Here is a 5680-nt window from a genome sequence, read left to right as displayed (position 1 = left end):
ACTTCACTTATGTGCTAATCACTATTCCAAAGACTAGTAATCATCCGTAATTTACCTCCTCGGTGTTGGCCTTGGGACGGATTGGCGGGGGCACTAGAGACGAACGTATTCGCCTTTTGCCACAATGAATGGGGCCGCCTTGTCCCCTCAGATGGGTCTAGTGGCTAGCGCATGATGTGTTGCCACAATGAGGTCTAGGATTCAAATCTCGACAAAGCCGAGGTAAATATCTCCCTTAATTATATGTTAATCACTATTCCAAAGATTAATAATCGCCCGTGATTTATCTCCTCCGTGTTGGCCCTGGGACAGGTTGGCGAGGGCGCTGGGGGCGAGTATATTCACCTTTTGTCACAATGAATGGGGCCGCCTTGAATAAATCCTCTCGATCAGGATCAGCTGCTGATGATTTGATGCTGTGTTTCCATGATTTATGATTGAGGACCAATGAAAAAATTTTATAGGATTAAATCAATCATCTAATTAGATAGTAATTGGATAGTAAGAATTAGATATCTAGTTGGATGGTAAGAATTAGATATATGTGTTATTGAAAAAAAAAAAAGATTGCCTCTCCCGAGGCATGGTGCAATAACAAAAGTATCCAGCAGATTTCCAAGCACTCACTAATTGAATCACAACTATCATATATTGCAAGATATATCAGTGGAATAAAAAATCTAGAACATTAACTGTTGGGGATGAATTCTTTTGCGCTTTCAAATTTATCCGATGGAGGATAGTTTTTGAGTGTCCATAAATTGAATTTTTTATGGACTTAACGGTGGTGGAAGACGAGATCAAATCCTCTGTCCCTAAATTTCTTTGTCCCTGTGTCCCCTTGTCGATCGGACGGATCAGATTACATCTCAAGGATGTCTTGCACATCATGAGGATACTGCACACATCTTAAAGTTGCCATGATACTTTAAGATGTAATCTGATCCGTCCGATCGGTAGGGGACACAGGGACAGAGAAATTTGGGGACAGAAGATTTGATCTGGTGAAAGACGATCAACTTCTAAAATTAATCGTACAAAATCAGAACATCTGAATTATAAAAAAAAAAATTAAAACATGAGAGAAGCGTCAAAACAATGTGACAAAAGGTGAAATCGCTCGCTTCCAGTGCCCCGTCGCATCCAATCACAAGCCATCACGAGGGAAGTAAATTACGACAGTCAAGAGGCACTACTAGAATTAAGGTCTTTTAGGACACACATAAATGTCTTTATAGTATGCTTTTAGTGACAGTAAAGCTATGGCGACATCATCAAAAAATGTATTGAAATGCGGTGTTAGCATAGACCCTCTAATATTCCTGACATTTGTATAATGTCATTATAAAATATTTATGCTAACTAAAAAAATATCTTAAATATAGGAATATAATGACAATCGTAAATGTCACGAAAAAATATTTCATGAACATTTATGCATGTCTTTTTATTATCTAAATAAGGACAAATATATATGTCACCTAAACTAATTTATATTGACAATTATAAATGTTTTAAATTTTTATATAAGGACAATAAAATATGTTACTAGTGATAATTTATAATGATATGTTAAACTGTTATCTTATATAATCTATAATGACATTATTAAATGTCAATTATAATATTTTATAAAAACATTAAATAGAAACCTTTAGAATACATCACAATAAATTGCTAATATTTATTCAAAATACAAAACATTAATCACATAATAGAAAAAGTTACACATCATCACAATCTAACCATCATCACAATTCATCACAATAAAAATAGAAATGTTTTATATCCAAAATATCCAATTCATTCACCATATCATCACAATTCGTCCCATCGTCACAAAAGTACAAATGCATTACTAATGTAAAAGTATTGAATCCAATGCTAACTAAATAAAATAAGTCTTATAAAATAAAAAACCAACTAATTTACTATCAACCATCTTCAACCATCATATGCAAAATCCAAATACATGTCTCCTATTGCAGCCCAGTCACCTATTGCAACCATCATCACAATACATCTTTTTTTTTTCACACTATTTTTCTTTTCTCGCCATCATCAGGTGGTCTCAAATTGCAGCCCAGTTGCCAGGGAGAACAGATAATGAGATCAAGAACTACTGGAACTCATGCATCAAGAAGAAGCTGATGCAGAGTGGAATCAATTCCAGAAAACACGCAGTTGAAGCGCATCAGGTTGCGGAAACCATGTGCAGTGACTCCTTGGCCCCAAGTTCGTCGAATCTATTGCAGGAGAATTCTGAGCCAAATCCATCAACACTGTCCATGGAGCCACCTGTTGTTTCATCAATCTCGAACATGATTCTCCCTACCAGCTTCCATGACTTGGGGGCAAGCAATTCCTGCGGAAGTGAGTTTGAGTTGTAGAGCTCTGGTGTTCTTTTTGACGGTGGCATCCTCCAATGGCTGGAGTTGCTGCCCAACAAAGGTGTTCCGATCCACATCAATGGTGAGCCAGAGGAATTGAAATGGTCAGAATATCTTAATGGCACCACTTTGTCCAAAAACGACTGTGAGAGCCAAACCCATGGCTTGCATGGATCATCAAACAAAGAGGAAAGCCATATATTCTCAGCCAGCGGCTTTGGCTCTTGGCATGATATACAACCTCCTCCTCCTCAGCTTTAAATATGTAGATATTGGAACCAGAAAGAAAGAAAGAAAGAAAGAAAGAAAAAAAAATAGTTGCCATAACAGGTGTGCGACATAGATTTTTGCATGTATATATAAATCATTTGATATAGAGAGAGAGGTATCTGAATTCCATTGAAGAGAATAAAGCTTGCTTCAGTTTGTTTGTGTGCTGTAAGTTTTTGTAACCTAAACCAACAAATCTATGTTTCAATTGATATTGTCAGATAATAAGTACATAAATTGAGATTCATACTAATGGTTTAAGATTTCAAATAATAACTCAATCATGTCTTTATAAAGCTAGAACTAGCAGATTGGCACGTAAGAACTCGAATTTAGTGTTGTTAGATCAGTGATTTCACAATCAATGTCACTGTATCACTTGCTTTAATTAAGAAATCACATATGAAAAACTGAAAGAGAAAAGTAAATGTTAATTGGTGTGGAGAGGGCAGGGAGGCAGGCAAATTGAACAATGAATCTCAAAATCAATGAATCTCAAAACCAAACAATGAATTAAAAGCTACATGTAGCTACTGTTTGTGGAACTGCAAGTCGGATAGAAACATTTTGTTTCTCAAAACCAAACAATGTTAATTCAAAGCTACATGAACAATGAATCTCAAAACCAAACAATGAATTAAAAGCTACATGTAGCTACTGTTTGTGGAACTGCAATTCGGATAGAAACATTTTGTTTCTCAAAACCAAACAACTCGAGAAAAATAGGCACATAAAATAGGCATGAAATAATTCAACTTGTGTTGGAGGATGCCCTTTTTCTTTTTTTCCCGAAAATATATTTAATTACTAGTTTCTATAATCAAATGCACATAAACTTATAACATGATAAGAATATTTACCAATTTTTGTAGAACTTGAGAAAAAGATGTCCTTTCAGTGGTCTGATTCATTATCCTTTGCCTTTGAACACCATTTCTATACTCAGTTTGTCTTGGTAAAAAGATCTAGCTCTTATCCATAATAATTCTACAAGAAAACACCTATTAAAATAAATTTAATATTATGATAGAGTGTTAAATTTTTTAAATGCATATATACTAAATTCAACACTCATAAATAAAGACTTGTGCCATAGGTGACAGTCAAGTATAATAAGAACTGTAGGTCACAAATACAATTAAATGAAATTTAAAGAGACACGGGACAAGTCTCTACAAATCAAGAATGAAACATCATGAGCTAAGATCTCAACTCATATTTATAGGATTTCCAATTGACAAATAAAATTTCACAAGGTAGAGAACTCAAGATATAGAGAAATCTTTACAACACAAGGACTCAAGAAGATATAACAATCTATGATATCTCATAATTTATCTCACCTAAGAAAAATCAACAATATAAAAAAAAAAAGAAAGGTGACAAGGAAAGACCTTTAAAGCCTCAAGTTTCTTAGACCAAAACTTCCACCGTATGCTTCCTTTAGTCTCTTTTGCCTCTATTGTTCCTGTAATTGAGGTTTTAAGGTTCTTAAAATTCTCTAATGCTTGTTGATCAATGATAAGGAGAATGACTTAGTCAATTATAGTAAAATGATAGAAAACTAATTATATATATATATATATATATAAAGAGGCGCGCAGAAATAGAAACAGAATGGTGACTTAATTTTTCTAAGGAAAATATCACTTTGTACCTAATTTGAGATTCTGCTTTTCATTATGAAGTCTTAGTAATTCTTTACTAGTGATAACAAGCTTGGCTTTGGACAACCTCAAGAATGTTATCATAAATACCATTTATTCCTTAGCAATGTTGTTACAGTTTGTTGAAGGTGACTTTGATACCTATGTCTCTCAAATTATGAAGCCACATGTGTGGGGAGGTGAGCCTGAGTTGTTCATGGCATCACATGTTCTTCAGTAACTTTTTTTCTACCATTCTGAATTTCACAGATAATAAATGCTTAGGATGTTGGTAATGGCTAGGAAACATGTTTTTAGCTAGGAAAAATAAAGTTCATTGGTTTAATGAATATTTGAGCTAACTAATTTCCATTGAAATAAAATTAACTGGATATATTGCCAAATCAGTATAGTTATGATTGTGAAGTAGCCAAGTTGAGCAGAGCTCGACTATTTCAAGCTTGTTTATTACACTAAGCTTTTTGAAACAAAAAATTAAGGTTCATAGCAGGGATGAGGATACATATAGAAGAAAGTAGGAACCAAAATGTCCTCCATTTCATTACCGAGGGAAATACTAGAAAATGGAGGCTCTATGTGCCTTTTCTTCTTATTAAGTTTGAAGAAACTGATTTAAATAATGCTCTTTTTGCATTCCTAATCAAATTTATTTGACAATTATCTTCCAAATCCAAAGAGACCATGACATTATTTGATATGAATGCGCATAGATCATTCAGATATCACTTATCCTTTAATGATCAGACTATTAAGAAGTTACTTTATTTTTCAGAATGCCAATTTGAACATGGACATTTACAAGTATACTTTTGGCCAAAAGAAAGAATCAAAAAGTCAGATATACAGGTTTTGAGCATGGAAATTCTTACATAGCGGTGGAGGCAGTGTTGCAGAGGAATTATGGTGGAGACGCACAATGGAGGCCGGCGGCGGCGGCGGCGGCGACGACGGTTGGCAGCGGCGACTGGCAACGGCAGCGGTGGCTGGCAGCGGCGGCCACAGGGATGCGTGAGCATGGGTGAGAGGAGCAGCGATGGCAAGAGGAGAAGCAACAGGGATGGATGAGATTGGGTAAGAAGAGCGGCAACGGCGATAGCAGGTTAGGGAGGAGAAAGGGAGAGGAACGACGATGGGATGCGTGAGCGTGGGTGAGAGGAGCACGATGGTGAGAACAGATTAGGGAGAAAAAGAGTCGGCATGAGCACGATGGTGAGCACGATGCAAGGCATGAGCGATTACGCGCGGCGAGAGAAGGAGGAGAAATAGGGCGTGTGTACAGTGGAAAAAAAAAGATCGGCAATTAGGTTACGTTGGGTTGGAAAAAGCATGGCTTAAGCTAAGATTATTAGAACA

The 5680-nt window shown here is 35.9% G+C and overlaps 1 long non-coding RNA gene across 3 annotated transcripts; it reads right to left on the bottom strand.

The window, feature by feature from the left end:
- Positions 1-1833: 1833 nt before the first annotated feature.
- Positions 1834-5680, bottom strand: LOC122008267. 3 transcript variants are annotated; one of them, XR_006119251.1, is made up of 4 exons: positions 5197-5680; positions 4055-4128; positions 3521-3647; positions 1834-2843 (listed from the first exon to the last, which is right to left on the bottom strand). It is a non-coding gene; the product is annotated as an uncharacterized LOC122008267 (long non-coding RNA). The 3 variants fall into 3 exon arrangements; XR_006119252.1 differs by having other exon boundaries at positions 1834-3661; XR_006119250.1 differs by having other exon boundaries at positions 1834-3647.

Source organism: Zingiber officinale, chromosome 8A (genome assembly GCF_018446385.1).
Source record: "Zingiber officinale cultivar Zhangliang chromosome 8A, Zo_v1.1, whole genome shotgun sequence".
NCBI classification, from domain to species: domain Eukaryota; kingdom Viridiplantae; phylum Streptophyta; class Magnoliopsida; order Zingiberales; family Zingiberaceae; genus Zingiber; species Zingiber officinale.
This window is presented reverse-complemented; position numbering and strand designations above follow the sequence as displayed.